The following is a 16,475-nucleotide window of genomic DNA, read 5'->3' as shown; positions in this document are numbered from 1 at the left end:
CACTCTTCCAGTCATCAGAGCAGACAGGAAGGCCAAAAAGAGGAATGGGCAAAGTGCCGCAGAACTCAGACAGATAATGAGGTCAGACTCTTTAGTGGGGAGAAGGGGCAACTAATGGTGGGCATTTTATATATATTATTCTCACACACACACGCACACTTTTTAGGAAAGCAGACAAGTAATTTTGTTGTTGTTGTTTTCCAGCCAAGTTGAATTACTGAACTCACAGAAATTACAGAAAACAGCTCTTCAAGTTTCTGCAAGAAATAAAATATGAATGAATGCATTCAGCAGTATATGGCTTTGAAAAGGTATTTCCCTCATTGGCCATTTATCGCCAAACTCTAGAAATTCCTTCTAGGCTGTTCTCCATTCCATCAAATTATTTCCTCATGATCTGCAAGGATTACTGACTCAAATTTCTTTTAGAAATGAGAAATGTTAAAGCTCAGATTATCCGGTGTAACAGTAGAGTGCTGTGGGATCTGTAGTGAACTTGAGCAGATTCAGTTCAGTTCAGTTGCTCAGTCATGTTGGGCTCTTTGCAACCACATGGACTGCAGCATGACAGGCTTCCCTGTTCTTCAGAAACTCCCAGAGCTTGCTCAAACTCATGTCAATCGAGTCAGTGATGCCATCCAACTATCTCATCCTCTGTTGTCCCCTTCTCCTTCTGCCTTCAATCTTTCCCAACGTCAGGAGGGTCTTTTCTAATGAGTAAGTTCTTCTCATCAGGTAGCCAAAGTATTGGAGTTTCAGCTTCAGTATCAGTCCTTCCAGTGATTTCCTTTAGGATGGACTGGTTGGATCTCCTTGCAGTCCAAAAGACTCTCAGGAGTCTTCTCCAACACCACAATTCAAATGCATCAATACAACTCTTACATACATGCATGGTTACTGGAAAAACAATAGCTTTGACTAGATGGACCTTTATCAGGAAAGTAATGTCTCTGCTTTTTAATGTGCTGTCTAGGTTGGTCATAGTTTTTCTTCCAAGGAACCTCGTGTCTTTTAATTTCATGTCTGCAGTCACCATCTGCAATGATTTTGGAGCCCAGACAAATAAAGTATGTCACTGTTTTCATTGTTTCCTCATCTGTTTACCATGAAGTGCTGGGGCCAGATTCCATGATCTTAGTTTTTTGAATGTTGAGTTGTAAGCCAGCTTCTTCACTCTCCTCTTTCGCTTTCATCAAGAGGTTCTTTAGTTCTTCTTCACTTTCTGTCATGTGGTGGTGTCATCAGCATATCTGAGGTTATTGATATTTCTCCCGGCAGTCTTAATTCCAGCTTGTGCTTCATCCAGCTCGGCATTCTGCATGATGCACTCTGCATATAAGTTAAGTAAGTAGGGTGACAATATTCAGCCTTGATGTACTCATTTCCCAATTTGGGGCCAGTCCATTGTTCCATGTCTAGTTCTAACTGTTGTTTCTTGACCTGCATGCAGATTTCTCAGGAGGCAGGTCAGGTGGTCTGGTATTCCCACCTCTTGAAGAATTTTCCACAGTTTGTTGTGATCCACACAGTCAAAGGCTTTGGCATAGTCAGTAAAGCAGAAGTAGATGTTTTTTTTCTGGAATTCTCTTGCTTTTTTGATGATACAGTGGATGTTGGCATTTGATCTGTCATTCCTCTGCCTTTTCTAAATCCAGCTTGAACATCTGGAAGTTTCAGTTCATATACTATTGAAGCCTGACTTGGAGAATTTTGAGCAGTGCTTTGCTAGTGTGTGTGCTGTGTGCAATTGTGCAGTAGTTTCAACATTCTTTGGCATTGCCTTTCTTTATGATTGGAATGAAAAACTGACCTTTTCCATTTCTGTGGCCACTGCTGAATTTTCCAAACTTGCTAGCATATTGAGTGCAGCACTTTCACAGGATTTGAAAGAGTTCAACTTAAATTCCAACACTTTCACTAGCATTGTTCATAGTAGATGCTTGCTACGTCCCACTTGACTTCACATTCCAGGATGTCTGGCTCTTGGTGAGTGATCACACCATCGTAGTTGTCCGGATATTAAGATCTTTTTTGTATAGTTCCTCTGTGTATTCTTGCCACCTCTCCTTAATATCTTCTGCTTCTCTTAGGTCCATACCATTTCTGTTCTTTATTGTGCCCATGTTTGCATGAAAAGTTCCCTTGGTATCTCTAATTTTATTGAATAGATCTCTAGTCTTTCCTATTCTATTATTTATTCTCTATTTCTTGGCATTGATCACTGAGGAAGGCTTTCTTGTCTCTCCATGCTATTCTTTGGAACTTTGCATTCAAATGGTTATATGTTTCCTTTTCTCCTTTGCCTTTGGCTTCTCTTCTTTTCACAGCTATTTATAAGGTGTCCTCAGACATCCATTTTGCCTTTTTACATTTCTTTATCTTGGGGTTGTTCTTTTATCTTGGGGTTGTCACAAACCTCCGTCCACAGTTCTTCAGACACTGTATCAGATCTAATCCCTTGAATCTGTTTGTTGCTTTCACTGTATAATCATAAGGAATTTGTTTAAGGTCCTACCTGAATGGTCTAGTGGTTTTCCCTACTTTGTTCAATTTAAGTCTGAATTTTTCAATAAGGGGTTCATGATCTGAACCACAGTCAGCTCCTGGTCTTGTTTTTGCTGACTCTATAGCGTTTCTCCTTCTTTGGCTGCAAAGAATATAATCAAACTGATTTTGGTACTGACCTTCTGGTGTTGTCCATGTGTTGTTGGAAGAGGATATTTGCTATGATCAGTGCGTTCTCTTTGCAAAATTCTGCTAGCCTTTGCCCTGCTTCATTTAGTACTCCAGGGCCAAATTTGCTTGTTACTCCAGGTATTTCTTGACTTCCTGCTTTTGCATTCCAGTTCCCTATGGTGAAAAGGACAGCTTTTTTAGGTGTTAGTTCTAGAAAGTTTTTTAGGTCTTCATAGAACCGTTCAACTTCAGCTTCTTCAGCATTAGTGGTTGGGACATAGACTTGGATTACTGTGATACTGAATGGCTTGCCTTAGCAATGAACAAAGATCATTCTGTCATTCTGAGATTTACCCACGTTCTGCATTTCGGACTCTTTTGTTAACTCTGAGGGCTACTCCATTTCTTCTAAGGGATTCTTGCCCACAGTAGTAGAGATAATGCTCATCTGAATTAAATTCACACATTCCAGTCCATTTTAGTTTACTGACTCCTAAAATGTTGATGTTCACTCTTGCCATCTCCTGTTTGACCACTTTGAATTTACTTTGGTGTGTGGACCTAGCCTTCAGGGTTCATATGCAATATTGTTCTTTACAGCATCAGAGTTTACTTCCATCACCAGTCACATCCACAACTGGATGTTGTTTTCACTTTGGCTCCATCTCTTCATTCTTTCTGGAGTTATTTCTCCACTCTTCTCCAGTAGCATATTGGGCACCTACCAATCTGGGGAGTTTACCTTTCAGTGCCAGTTTATTTTTCCTTTTCTTACTGTTCATGGGGTTCTCAAGGCAAGAATAGTGGAGTGGTTTGCCATTCCCTTCTCCAGTGGACCATGTATTGTCAGACCTCTCCACCATGACCCGTCTGTCATGAGCGGATTACTCTTGCAAAAAGTCTCTGTCTCTCTCTTTCCCTCCTTAACACTGTGTTTTCCAAGATGAATACAGCCCTGTCCATGATGTAGTCTACTGCAATTTTCTATTCAGTGAATTTAAAAAAATAGTCTCTTGTGCTTTTTAATTTCTACCTTAAATAAGCTATTTAATAAACAATGGCCTCCTGTTCTCTAGGGGCTAACTGAATCTTTTCACTTTCCATTATTGGTTTAGGTTTCCTCTATGTGAGTGAATTGTACTTAACCTTGAGCAGAGTTCCATATGCATACAAATAATAATCAACACTATATTGCCTATACAATAAGTACATTGCTATACAATACATTTTTATTGATTTTCATTTTAAATATAGCAGTGTGTACATGACCTTCCCAAAGTCCTTAACTGTCCCTTCCTCACTAGCATCAATGGGTTCATATTGATGTTAAAAGAACATAAAAGTTACATTAAAAAAAAAAGAGTGAACTGTACTAATGTATATGAGGGCTGTGTAAAATTTCTTCCAAGTACTTCTCCTTCATGAGTACTTTTATAACGCAGTGTTTAATTAGCAAATAACTTACACACGGCAAGTATGTTGATCCACGTGCTGATCCATGTGCTATTACCTACAATTTGCCAGACACACACATGTGTGCATGCGCACACACACACACACACACACACACACACACACACACACAGAAGCATGGGAATGAGAGATGTTACATATTCAAATCCATCAATATTTAAAATGATGGGATATGGGACTAGAACTAATATCCATTTATGATAGTATTTTGGAGAAATGGCCCCTCTGTTTGTCCCCCCTGCTTCCTGACTCCCACCCTACCTTCCTTCCTTCCCCCTTTCCTCCTTTTGTGCTTTCTTTCCCTTTAATTTATAGACATGACACTTACAGTGGTCATTTTAATTATCTGAGTAAGGCAACCATTTAACAATTTAATACATATTGCTAGGAAAATTGGTAGGATTTTATTTATTAGGCTTACAGATAGTCCCTATAAATAAATTATTGTTAGACTTTCTTGTCCTTTATTATCATAGAAACTAGTGTAGATTCTTATTTTACAGAAAGCCCGAGCCGTTGTTTAGTAGAGAAATTTACTTCACTGCTCCTCTGTTCCGTTCTGTGATGCTGCTGGTAGAGGGTGCATCCTTAGTGTTCATTGCCAGAAAGAAAACAAATTTAAAATTAATACTGCACTTTATTTCAGGTTAGTTCCCAGAGCTAAATATTCTCAGGATATGATAAATAATTTCGTTCAGTCATTTATGGGCCTGAATGACCAATAGATTTTCTACTCTGAAAATCTCTGCAGTCCCTTTTCTGCCCATTCATTATTATCAAGTGTAATTCACATACACTTTCCACATTCTCATTAAAATTGTTAGAAGCTTTTTGCTGCCAATAATATTGACTTTCCTGTAACATCCTATTTACAATATGTATTCTGAGTTTCCAGTCTATCTATTAATATTTCTATTAGCATTTCTATATGTTTTATCTCCTCTCATTAATAATAATGTCATACATACCGGTTCCAAAGTGCTTATTTTATTTTCTCATTAAGGGTTTCTGCATATCCCAAGCTTTCTTTTGTATATATGTGATGGGTCAAGTTTGCATATAATTCCAGAAAGATCATTATCATTTTTATGAATGCAATTTGTGACTGTAGTAATTGCTCATAAATTAATCTAACTGTAGAAGTCAGTTTGTAAATTGTGAGCCTAAGCTCAGTATGCAATTCAAATGCAGGTCATAGCAAGATATATTTTTGGTTTATATTTTCCACTTACTGATTTGAATTTATTTTAAAATATTAAAATTTAGCACTGGAATGGTAGTGTAAGAGAGAAAAAGATTGGTTTAAATTACACTAGTAATTATGGGTATGTGTGGAACTGTAGTTAATCTCTTGATTGGGGAGCAAGGAATTTTATTTGATTAACTACAATAAAACAACAACACAAATACATTTCTTAGTACTCCTTGGTTAACTACTGGAATAGTAAGCTTTGGCTATAATGAAACAGGAGGAGTACTAATCAAAGGTTTGTTAAAGATTGTGTTAGTGTGAGGTGTGGTTTTTCTTGGACTAAAAGATCAGACAATCACAATACAGTAGTTTTGAAGAAAAATGAAATTAATGAAAATATTTTAGGTTAAGAAATTTTTCTAATCTCAGGAATTCCCTTGTAGTCCAGGGGCTGGTGCTCCGCGGTACCACTGCAGGGGTCACAAGTTTGGTCTCTCATTGGGGAACTAAGATCTAGCAAGCTGTGTGACATGGGGCCTCCCAAAAAATGTGTCCAGACTTGTGTATGTGTGTGTGAATGCACAATAGTAAATTACTGAGAAAATTCTTTATTTAAAAAAATCTAGATTTACAAAGGAAATACAAAGTTCACATAACTCAGTACTGAAAACCAAATGACACTAAAGCTATCATAATTGGAAACATGGTTATGTTCTGATTAATAATTAACTGGCTTATAATCAGATCCATCGTTGGTATTAAGATAATGTTATAGAATATTCAATTAGTAACAGACAGGGAGGAAAAATATGAGCTTGATATAGGAAATGATTTTTTTCATTATAGAGAGGCAATGCAAAAAACTTTTTCATAGATCTATAGTGGAGAGAAACGGGCTTAAATAGTACATTGTTTTTCATTAAATGCATTTTAGTATTTTGTTGGTGTTAAAAATATGTAAACAAAATAAAACTGGGCCTCTTGTTTTGATATTTAGATTCATCCTCAGACAGCTTTAAAACCCTCAAAAGGAAAAAAAAAAAAAAAAAAACCTAACACAAAACGCTCTTCAAAGTACTATATGTTTAGGGAGGGCTTTTGAAGAGGTGGCAATAGGGTATGCCACAGGGTGCCGATTAAAATGCCTCTACTCATCTCTTTCAGTTCCTCACACAGTATTGCTACTGTTCTAGTCTCCGTTATGGTCATTCCCTCCAAGCTCCAGCCTCTCTGCATTTCCCTTCTGCATTGTTATAAATCCATTCCCAGTTTTGAGAATTTTAAGTAGCTTTGTGTAAATTAGAAATTAGTTTATATAACCTGGGAACAGTTTAGTCAGTCATTGTCCATTGCCTTTCCTGTACAACTGTGATCTGATATCTGATAACAAATATATTCTGTGATCTAATATCTGATAACAAATACATTCTCCTTTGATGATTGGGGAGAAGGGCAAAGACTGTGAATATCTACGCTTTTTTCCCTTATCTGAATATCACTGCACTGAAAAATTTTTTACATTCTTTAAAAACAAATATCCATGAAATATGCCTCTGGTAACAGGGAGTTTGTGGGCAGTATCAGGGAACCCATATTAGCTACAGTGAAAATGAAAATCTGATCTAGCCCAAATGAGTCTGCAAAGAGGAGAAGCTTTATGGGGTGTGGGCCCACAAAGGTAAGGGTGGTACCTGGATTGACCTTGGCTTTCTTCTCTTGCTACTGTTAATAGTCTGATCTATTGCAGGCTCTTGGGTGAGATACAAAAAAATAAGGCGTATTTCACATAGAAAAAAAGGAAAACCACAGTCTTCATAAAAGGAAAGAAGAGGTTACAGGCATCGATAATGAGGCAAACTTTTAGCTGGATTTAACTTTAAAAGGTGACAGAATGTTTCTGAACTCATAAACTGCAGGCAGATTCAGTAATTAAAATCAGTGACTTCTGATTAAATTGGGCTTGGTTGGAGAATTTTGGAAACTATTGGAGTTATTCAATAGTAGGAAGAAACTTCATAACAATTTTGAAGTAAATAATCTTTCTGAAAATGAGAACATGACCCAGATTCAGACTATGATCATGTTTCAGCAGATCTAATTAAATCTAAAGGGTTCCATACAACGGTCAGCATTACAGAGAAACAGACAAAATAATCTGATGTAGAAAATTCAAGTGAAGTGAAGTGAAGTCGCTCAGTCGTGTCCGACTCTTTGCGACCCTATGGATTGTAGCCTACCAGGTTCCTCTGTCCATGGGATTCTCCAGGCAAGAATACTGGAGTGGGTTGCCATTTCCTTCTCCAGGGGATCTTCCCGATCCAGGGATCGAACCTGGTCTCCCGCATCGGATGCAGACGCTTTAACCTCTGAGCCATCAAGGGACTATCAATTGGTTAGCATATGAGAACCACCATTTGTTTCAGTCTTTTATGTATAGCAGCCTACCTGGGACTAGGAATAGGGATGTACCAGCTACTTCCAGGTCAACAAATATATTGACCATACGGTTATTGTTAATTTTTGTTTTTCTGAAGTCATGTCTGCCTTTGTGACCCCATGGACAGCAGCATCAGGCTTCTATGTCCTTCACTATCTCACAGAGTTTGCTCAAATTCATGTCTATTGAGTTAGTGACACCATTTAATTATCTCATCCTCTGTTGTCTCTTTCTCCTCCTGCCATCAGTCTTTCCCAGCATCAGGGATTCTTCCAGTAAGTCGACTCTTCCCATCAGATGGCCAAATTATTAGAGCCTCAGCTTCAGCATTAGTATTTCCAATGAATATTCAAGGTTGATTTCCTTTAGGATTCACTTGTTTAATCTCCTTGCTGTCCAAGTGACTCTCGAGAGTCTTCTGCAGCAACACAATTCAAAAGCATCACTTCTTTGGCATTCAGCCTTCCTTATGGTCCTACTCTCACATGATCCATACATGACTTCTGGAAAAACTGTAGCTTTGGCTATATGGACCTTTGTCGGCAAAGTGTTGTTCAGTCACTCATTCATGTCTATTTGCAACCCTGTGGACTGCATCATGCCAGCCTTCCCTGTCTTTTACCACCTCCTGGAGCTTGCTCAAACTCATGTCCACTGAGTTGGTGATGCCATCAAACCATCTCATCCTCTGTCGTCCCCATCTCCTGCCTTCAGTGTTTCCCACATCAGGGGCTTTTCTAATGAGTCAGCTTTTCACATCATGTGGCCAAAGTATTGGAGCTTCAGCTTAAGCATCAGTCCTTCAAATGAATATTCAGGATTGATTTCCTTTAGGATGGACTGGTTTGATCTCCTTGCAGTCCAAGGGACTCTCAAGAGTCGTCCCCAACAACACAGTTCAAAGCATCAGTTCTCCGGTGCTCAGCCTTTTTTGTGATCCAACCCTCACATCTATACATGACTACTGGAAAAAACATAACTGATGATACACACCTTTGTTGGCAAAGTAATGTCTCTATTTTTTAATATACTGTCTTAAGTTTGCTGTAACTTTTCTTCCAAAGAGCAAGCGTCTTTTAATTTCATGGCTGTAATTAACCATCTGCAGGGATTTTGGAGCCCAAGAAAATAAAATCTGTCACTGTTGTTCCACTTTTTCCCCATCATCTATTTGCCATGAAGTGCTTTGACCAGTTGCCATGATCTTAGTTTTTTGAATGTTGAGTTTTAAGCCATATTTTCCACTCTCCTCTTTTACCCTCATCAAAAGGCTTTTTAGTTCCTCTTGGCTTTCTGTCCTTAGAGTGGTAACATCTGCATATCTGAGGTTGTTGATACTTCTCCCAGCAGTCTTGATTCCAGCTTCTGATTCATCTGGCCTGGAATTTTGCGTGATGTACTCTTGCATAGAAGTTAAATAATCAGGGTGACAATATACGGCTTTGATATTATTAGCCTACAGACATATTTGTTGTAAACTGACAGATATTTTGATTGTTCAGTTAGTAGCCTGCAGATGAACTCTGGTAGAGGACTTAAGCAAGGATATTTAGCCCAGGAATGATGGGTGTAGAGAAACTAACATAACAGAGCTCTGTACAGATGGAGCCCGAGAAATTATTTAGCAGAAGATATTGGAGAAACACTACTTTGTAACTCCAGGAACTGGGAGATGCATAAAGATATAACTGATAATGTTAACAATGTCTAATATTTATTGAGATATACTATGTACAAAATTCTTGTATATGGATAAAACTCTTTATTTATATACTGTTTTTATGCACTTGCTTCCAGTGAGAAAAACAAGGCCCACAAATACTGAGTAACTTGCTCAAGATTATACTATTTAAGGGCATCAGAGCCAAGGTTTGGATTCAGAGAGTTTGGCTTTGGGATGTGTGTCCTGAATAATTGTATGCTACTGCTAAGTCACTTCAGTCATGTCTGACTCTGTGCGACCCCATCCCTGGGATTCTCCAGGCAAGAAGACTGGAGTGGGTTGCCATTTCCTTCTCCAATGCATAAAAGTGAAAAGTGAAAGTGAAGTCGCTCAGTCATGTCCGACTCTTTGAGACCCCATGGACTGCAGCCTACCAGGCTTCTCTGTCCATGGGATTTTCCAGGCAAGAGTACTGGAGAGGGGTGCCATTGCCTTCTCTGAATAATTGTATAGTCACCTCTTAATTTAAGGTACACTTTAGTAGTTCAAAAGATTAATAATGAGAGTAGGTTGATTTCTCATTAATTAAAGCCTTTAACTGAAATTCTGTAAAATTAGAAAAAGTATATATAGCCATAGTATCATAGTTCCTGATTTCAAAACTTACTGGCTCTGTAGAATCTACTAGTGATACAAGTCAGTTAACACACGGATATTTCTACATGTGTAAAACAGGGATTATATTTACATTATAGAATTGCTATGTGAACTAATGAAAATAATCCATATAAAGCACCTGGGCTAAGAAGAGGTGGCAGGAATACACAGAAGATCTATGTTCAAAGGAGAATACAAAAGATCTTAACGACCCAGATAACCACAATAGTGTGATCACTCACCTAGAGCCAAACATCCTGGAATGCAAAGTCAAGTGGGCCTTAGGAAGCATCACTATGAACAAAGCTAGTGGAGGTGATGGAATTCCAGTTGAGTTATTTCAAATCCTAAAAGATGATGCTGTGAAAGTGCTACAATCAGTATGCCAGCAAATTTGGAAAACTCAGCAGTGGCCCACAGGATTGGAAAAGGTCAGTTTTCATTCCAGTCCCAAAGAAAGGCAATGGCAAAGAATGTTCAAACTACTGCACAGTTGCACTCATTTCACAAGCTAGGAAGTTAATGCTCAAAATTATCCAAGCAAGGCTCCAATAGTATATGAACCGAGAACTTCCAGGTGTTTATGCTAGATTTAGAAAAGGCAGAGAAACCACAGATCGAATTGCCAACATCCATTGGATCATCAAAAAAGCAAGAGAGTTCCAGAAGAACATCTATTTCTGTTTTATTGACTTTGACTGTGTGGAAAACAACAAACTGGAAAATTCTTCAAGAGATGGGAATACCAGACCACCTTACCTGCCTCCTGAGAAAACTGTATGCAGGTCAAGAAACAGCAACTGGAACTGGACATGGGACAGCGGGCTGGTTCCAGATTGGGAAAGGAGTACATCAAGATTGTATTTTATCACCCTGCTTATTTTAATTATATGCAGATTGCATAATGTGACATGCGGGGCTGGATGAAGCACAAGCTGGAATCAAGATTGCTGGGAGACATGATGACCCTTAGTAATTATCAACAATTTCTCATATTATTATTTGCACACTGGACTTATTTACGTTGATGTAGGAAATCTAGATAGAGCTTAAAATGTTTGGTGTTTAGAACAGAGGTCGAGTCTGGACATATTTTTTAGCAAGTCAGCAGCATAGAAATGATAAGTGAAGCCCTGAGAATAGATGATCCTGCTTAGAGAGTAAAAGACGATTGGAAGGAAGAGGTCAGTGACACCAAGGGGGAGGCCCAGGGCATTAGTGACTCAAATTATAACTCCTTTAACATGCATGGTTTCCAAAAAGTATACATACATGTGTGAGTGTACATGGAACACATCTAAATTTTTTTCTATTTAGTATATTTTTGTTAAATATTCTCCTTAGGTTTGTATTCTCTGTACTTATGCATTTCTAAATAAGCTAAGTTTTCTTGTTTGGTATAATTTCTACCACTCAGAAAGATAGCAAACAATACAGTTTTGCTCCTTGAACTGTAGCTTTCATTTTATCCTGGCTCTTTGTCTTCCTCAATCTTCTCCCTGGTATCCTCTGGAACTCCGTCTACTTTTATACATATGCTCATGTCTCCACCAGCTAAAACACAAAGGACCTTCTCAATTAGATGAGTCACTCCTGATGCAAAGAGCTGACTCACGGGAGTCGGACGTGAATTAGCGACTGAACGACAGCGTCTTGAGTCTTGAGTCAGATTCACAGTGGCTCAGAACATCACTGCCTCAAATGCAAACTTCTTGTGTTGAAGTTAATCACCTTATTTGTTCAAATAGTCTTCCTAACCCTCTTGCTTTGCAGTTCTTCACAGCCAGGTTATACTATGTGAACTCTTCTTGCTAATATGTTCTCATGGTTTCTCTTCTACTTGTCTCTTCAGGAGCTCTTGAATTCACTTGTCAGTGTAACACTGCTTGAGCATCTTTTGTCAGTTATTTCTGTGCACACACTAAGGATTCTCTTGGTACCACATCCTGAGATTTTAGAGTCCTGTATGTACAACATATCAGGAAATAACAACTTAAATCAGTAAAATGTATAGATCATTTGAATTTTTTTATTATGAAAATAACCAATTTTGTCAGAAAACATAGTCAAGAGGAAGCTGTTTGTATAAAGTAATGACATACAAGCTAAATGAGACTTCTTTTTTTTTATTAAATTTTTTTGATAAGTGGCTAATGATCATGAACATATCCATCTCTTCATTCACCATATGAATAAGTTGTGAGTTGAAGGTCTTATAGTCTTTTTAGTATTGAACAAGTCTTTAACCCAAATGTTTTTTAATGAAATTTATATTGAAATGTCAGAGACTTTGTTAATACATTTTTAGTATATCAAACATAGTTTCATGCTCTCCACAAAGTATGTCGTATCACAAAGAGAGGAGCAAATTTTCACTTTAAAAATTCACGTAAAAAACAGAATACTTAAGAAAAGTGGTATTTTCGTTAAAAAATATCTTTAAATTTTTTAGAAGCGTTTGTAGGGATGGAAAAGTTTTCCTTAACCTCCTTAGGGTTCCTGACTAGGTCTGAGACAATCTGTCAGAGATATATTAACAGGAGAAAAAACAGAATATGTAAAAGAGAAGTTTTACATATACAGAATTCCATGGCCAGAGGGCCTGGCAGGCTGCAGTCAGTGGGTCACAATCGGTTGGACACACCTGAGTGGTTAACACTTCCACTTTCACCTTTGCATGACATGGGAGCTTTTCAGAAAGCAGTGAAGACACAGAGAAACAGGCCTGTGTGTTTATGCTAGGCTTTGAAACATGAGTGCACAGTATGGGAGGATATGTTAGTTTATGGGCAGAAAGCTTTTCCCTTCTTCTTTTCTAAGTTATTTGGCTGGTCTACTAATTAAATTGATACGAGACACATTAGCAGGAAGAAACCAAATTTTGTATGTATGGGGATATTATAAAAAGATGGAATTCCAGGACATCTAAGCAATTGAGGCTTATATAGCATACGAGTTAAGGGTACAGAGGGAAGGAACGCCATTCACAGGAAGTTGTGTGAGAATATTTGGAAAACAAAGTTTGCCCTTTGACACAGATAAGTTTCTTGGGTAAATGGGTGTCCCCTCAATAGCTCTTTTTCTGGTACAGGATGCCTTTCCTGTGTAAATTTAGGCAGTTGAGGGAGCAGTAGCATGTTTTCCTGAATCTGTAGGGTTTTGATTGCCTTTAGCTCAAAATACTCCATATGCTGAAGTGGCATATGTTGCGGTTACAAATTCTGGTCCACTTCAGTATGTTAAGGAGTATGGGGTTTGTAGTGAACTAGGGGAGACTTAACAGTGTTTGTTTCTTAGAGTCCTTCTTGACATCCTTTGGTCTTTGAAAATAAGGATGCCCCTTTCCTCTGGGGAAGAGGGAGGACAGGGTATATGGAGGTACTTCTCACATGAGGGTTCTGTGACTTTTCTCAGGGGCAGAAGGTGGGGCTGGGGGAGGGCACAGTGACCTTCTTGCTTCTGCCATTTTCTCAAGCTACGTTAACTTAAAATATTCAGTATGCCAAGGTGCTGTATTTTGGAGTAGTGTGTCCTCTAATCACATCATAATTTTTTATTTCTAAAGTTTTATTAAGATTAAATAATATGTAAATGTTAATTTGATATTAAAACATTTTATAGAATAAAATATTATTTCTATTTTGTAACCTTTAATAAAATTATTTGGCCTAAGATTTAGAAAGTAAGAGTAATTTCCTAGTAAAGAACATGTTTGCTCTATAATTTTATTTCTGTAATGAAAACCTTGGCACTACTAATTTTTGTAATAAAAAATAACAAAACAGAATAATACCATTTTAAAAGCATTTCAGTTTTTCAATTAAATGCCTGTTAGAGTTTGTGTTTCCCATTATAGATGAAAATAGAATTGCAAAGTAAGGCTACACATAAAAGAGTAGGAGACATACAAGTTAATGGGAAATCTTCAAATTCACAGTGATCATGTGGAAATCTGCTCTCACTGAAGGTATGCATTATCTTAAGGATATGTGAGGCAAAAAGGCAGTAAGCGAGGTTTTCAGTGGTAAATCACAGTGACAGTTATCCTTAAAAGGGTAAAGGAGACAGAATTACCAAATTTAGCAAGGACTATATAAGTACAGAAGTATTAAAATTAGGGATAAATAATTTGAAAAAACAGTGAATCTTAAAATCATAGATTAGTTATAGAACCAAAACATATCTCTTCTTCTACAGTTTCCTTTATCTTCAGTCAAAGAAAGTGAATGATTTCATAGTGTTGCCATCTCTTTATGTTGTATTGAATTAATAATACCAATATTTATATGCAGATAACTTAAAACCCAGAGGTCATTATAAAAGCACATGTAGTTTTATTAGAAAATGTGAAAGGTTACACATATTTTGAAAGGATACCACCTATACATGCAGATCCATACACAAATGTGCTGGCCTTATTAGGGCTGATTCATCCTCTATTTGACAAAAGCAATGAGTGAAAAGCTTGCTATTTTTAACTTTTCTGTTGAAATATAAACACAGTTAATAATGAGCCACATTTTAAAATATACATGTTTAGCATATGGTTTTGAATTCACAGTTTTGAACATAGTAATAAGGGTAACCAAGCAAAGGTTTCTGTGCCTGCATTGCAGAAATCTAAACTCTCACAGCGGAGTTTGGATCAAAGTAAGGGTTTGTGGCAGGGCCCCACGCAGAGGAGTGGGAGGGAAGCAAGCCTCAGATCCTCTCCAGCTTGGTGTCAGCAGTTTGGCTTTACTGCATGTAAGTGAGTGGGCCCAGGTTTGGTTCAGTAACAAGTAGTTAAAATAACTACCAAATATAGATGATATGTTCATTAATGTTATATCAAGGAAATTTCCCAAAGATGAAAGCCATGCCATGTAAAACATACTGTGGGATTCTAATTGACCCAGCTCTTACACTGTAAAACATATCATTGTATTTAAGCTGATGCTTCATTTCCCACCAGCTATACCTGACCAGTGGCTAAGTACAGCAGGAATACTAAGGCAGGTTTGTTCCTGGAAGACATGGTGCTTTTATGATCCGGACTCGGACTCAAGGACTTACCATTGTCCTTACCACACTTTCTTCCAGCTGCACTGCAATTTAAGATCTTCTATCCAAACTCACTTCTCTTTTCTTCACATAATCAGAACCTTGTTATACTCTGTCAGTTCTCTTGACTTTCCCACCTCCTTTCCATTTTCTATCATAGGCGTTTTCCTCAATAAATCACTTGCATAGCTAATTCCATTTTGGGGTTTGTTTCATTGAAGACCCTGACTAACACCCACATACTTTGGTATTTGGGGAATTTCATAGGAGGAAAACTACTTAGAAGTTCCTTTCTAGGTTTTTTATGTAGTTCTAAAAAGCATCATTTTGTTCTTTCAAATACTAATGGCATGCATAGTCAGGTAATTTGTGAGAATTATTATAGTGACCAGATGCTGACGCAGCTATTGGCAGCCCCTTACTTTTATATTCCTTCTCTTTAAAGAGCTTTTGTTCTCCTAAAATAAATATTGGCAGTTCTGCCAATAGAGAGATGTGCAAGGGAAGCAAGCAATCAATTTGACTTAAACGTAAGTGGAAGTCTTCCCTAGAAGACTGAGAATGGGATGATTGACTTGTGTCATCTTTACCATTGAAATATAAGAACATATGAAGAGGAATGTAGGGATGTGCAATGAAGAGGATGGGAATATTTTAGAGTATTCTGAAGAGGAAAATAAAATGAAAATTAAAAAGTTTTGAAGTTTGAGGAAAATTTGACAGATCACATTTAGAAAAGCAAAGCAGATTTCTACCTCTGTAACCTAAGGATGGGCTTCCCAAGTGGTGTCAGTGGTAAAGAACCCACCTGCCAATACAGGAGACGTAAGAGATGCAGGTTCAATCCCTGGGTCAGAAGAACCCCTGAAAAATCCCATGTACAGAGGAGCCTGGCAAGCTACAGTCCATGGAGTTACAAAAGAGACACAACTGAAGCGACTTAACACAACATAAGGATATAGTAGATCATCTCTAATATCTTAAGATAAAGTTTACCTTAATATTCTAAGACTCCAGTAATTTAGTAAATATTTACACAGTGTCTTTTATATGTCTGCTTTGTGCAAGGTGCCAAGCTGTAGATCTTTAAAAGGGAAGCAAGACAAGTAATCAACACTTGCAATACAGGGTGTGCATACCGTGAAAAGGTATGCCTATGATGTGACGGGATATAGGATAATTTAATTCATTCATGTGAGAAGACTCAAAAAAGAAGAGCTTAGACATAAGTTCAGTTCCTGCATGGTTTTGCATCTAGACAACCACTTGTTTAAAGTTACAAGACCATCTGGTGACATAACCTATTTGGAAACATTAGGAAAAAGCACATCTTG

At 37.7% G+C, this 16,475-nt stretch overlaps 1 protein-coding gene across 1 annotated transcript in view; it reads left to right on the top strand.

Moving 5' to 3' along the window:
• Positions 1 to 16,475, top strand: part of CNTN5 (contactin 5) — a 1,534,958-nt gene that overhangs the window by 29,190 nt on the left and 1,489,293 nt on the right. The window lies entirely within an intron of this gene.

Source organism: Cervus elaphus, chromosome 1 (assembly GCF_910594005.1).
Source record: "Cervus elaphus chromosome 1, mCerEla1.1, whole genome shotgun sequence".
Lineage (NCBI taxonomy): Eukaryota > Metazoa > Chordata > Mammalia > Artiodactyla > Cervidae > Cervus > Cervus elaphus.
Note: the sequence above shows the minus strand (reverse complement) of the source record. Positions and strands in the feature narration are given on the sequence as shown.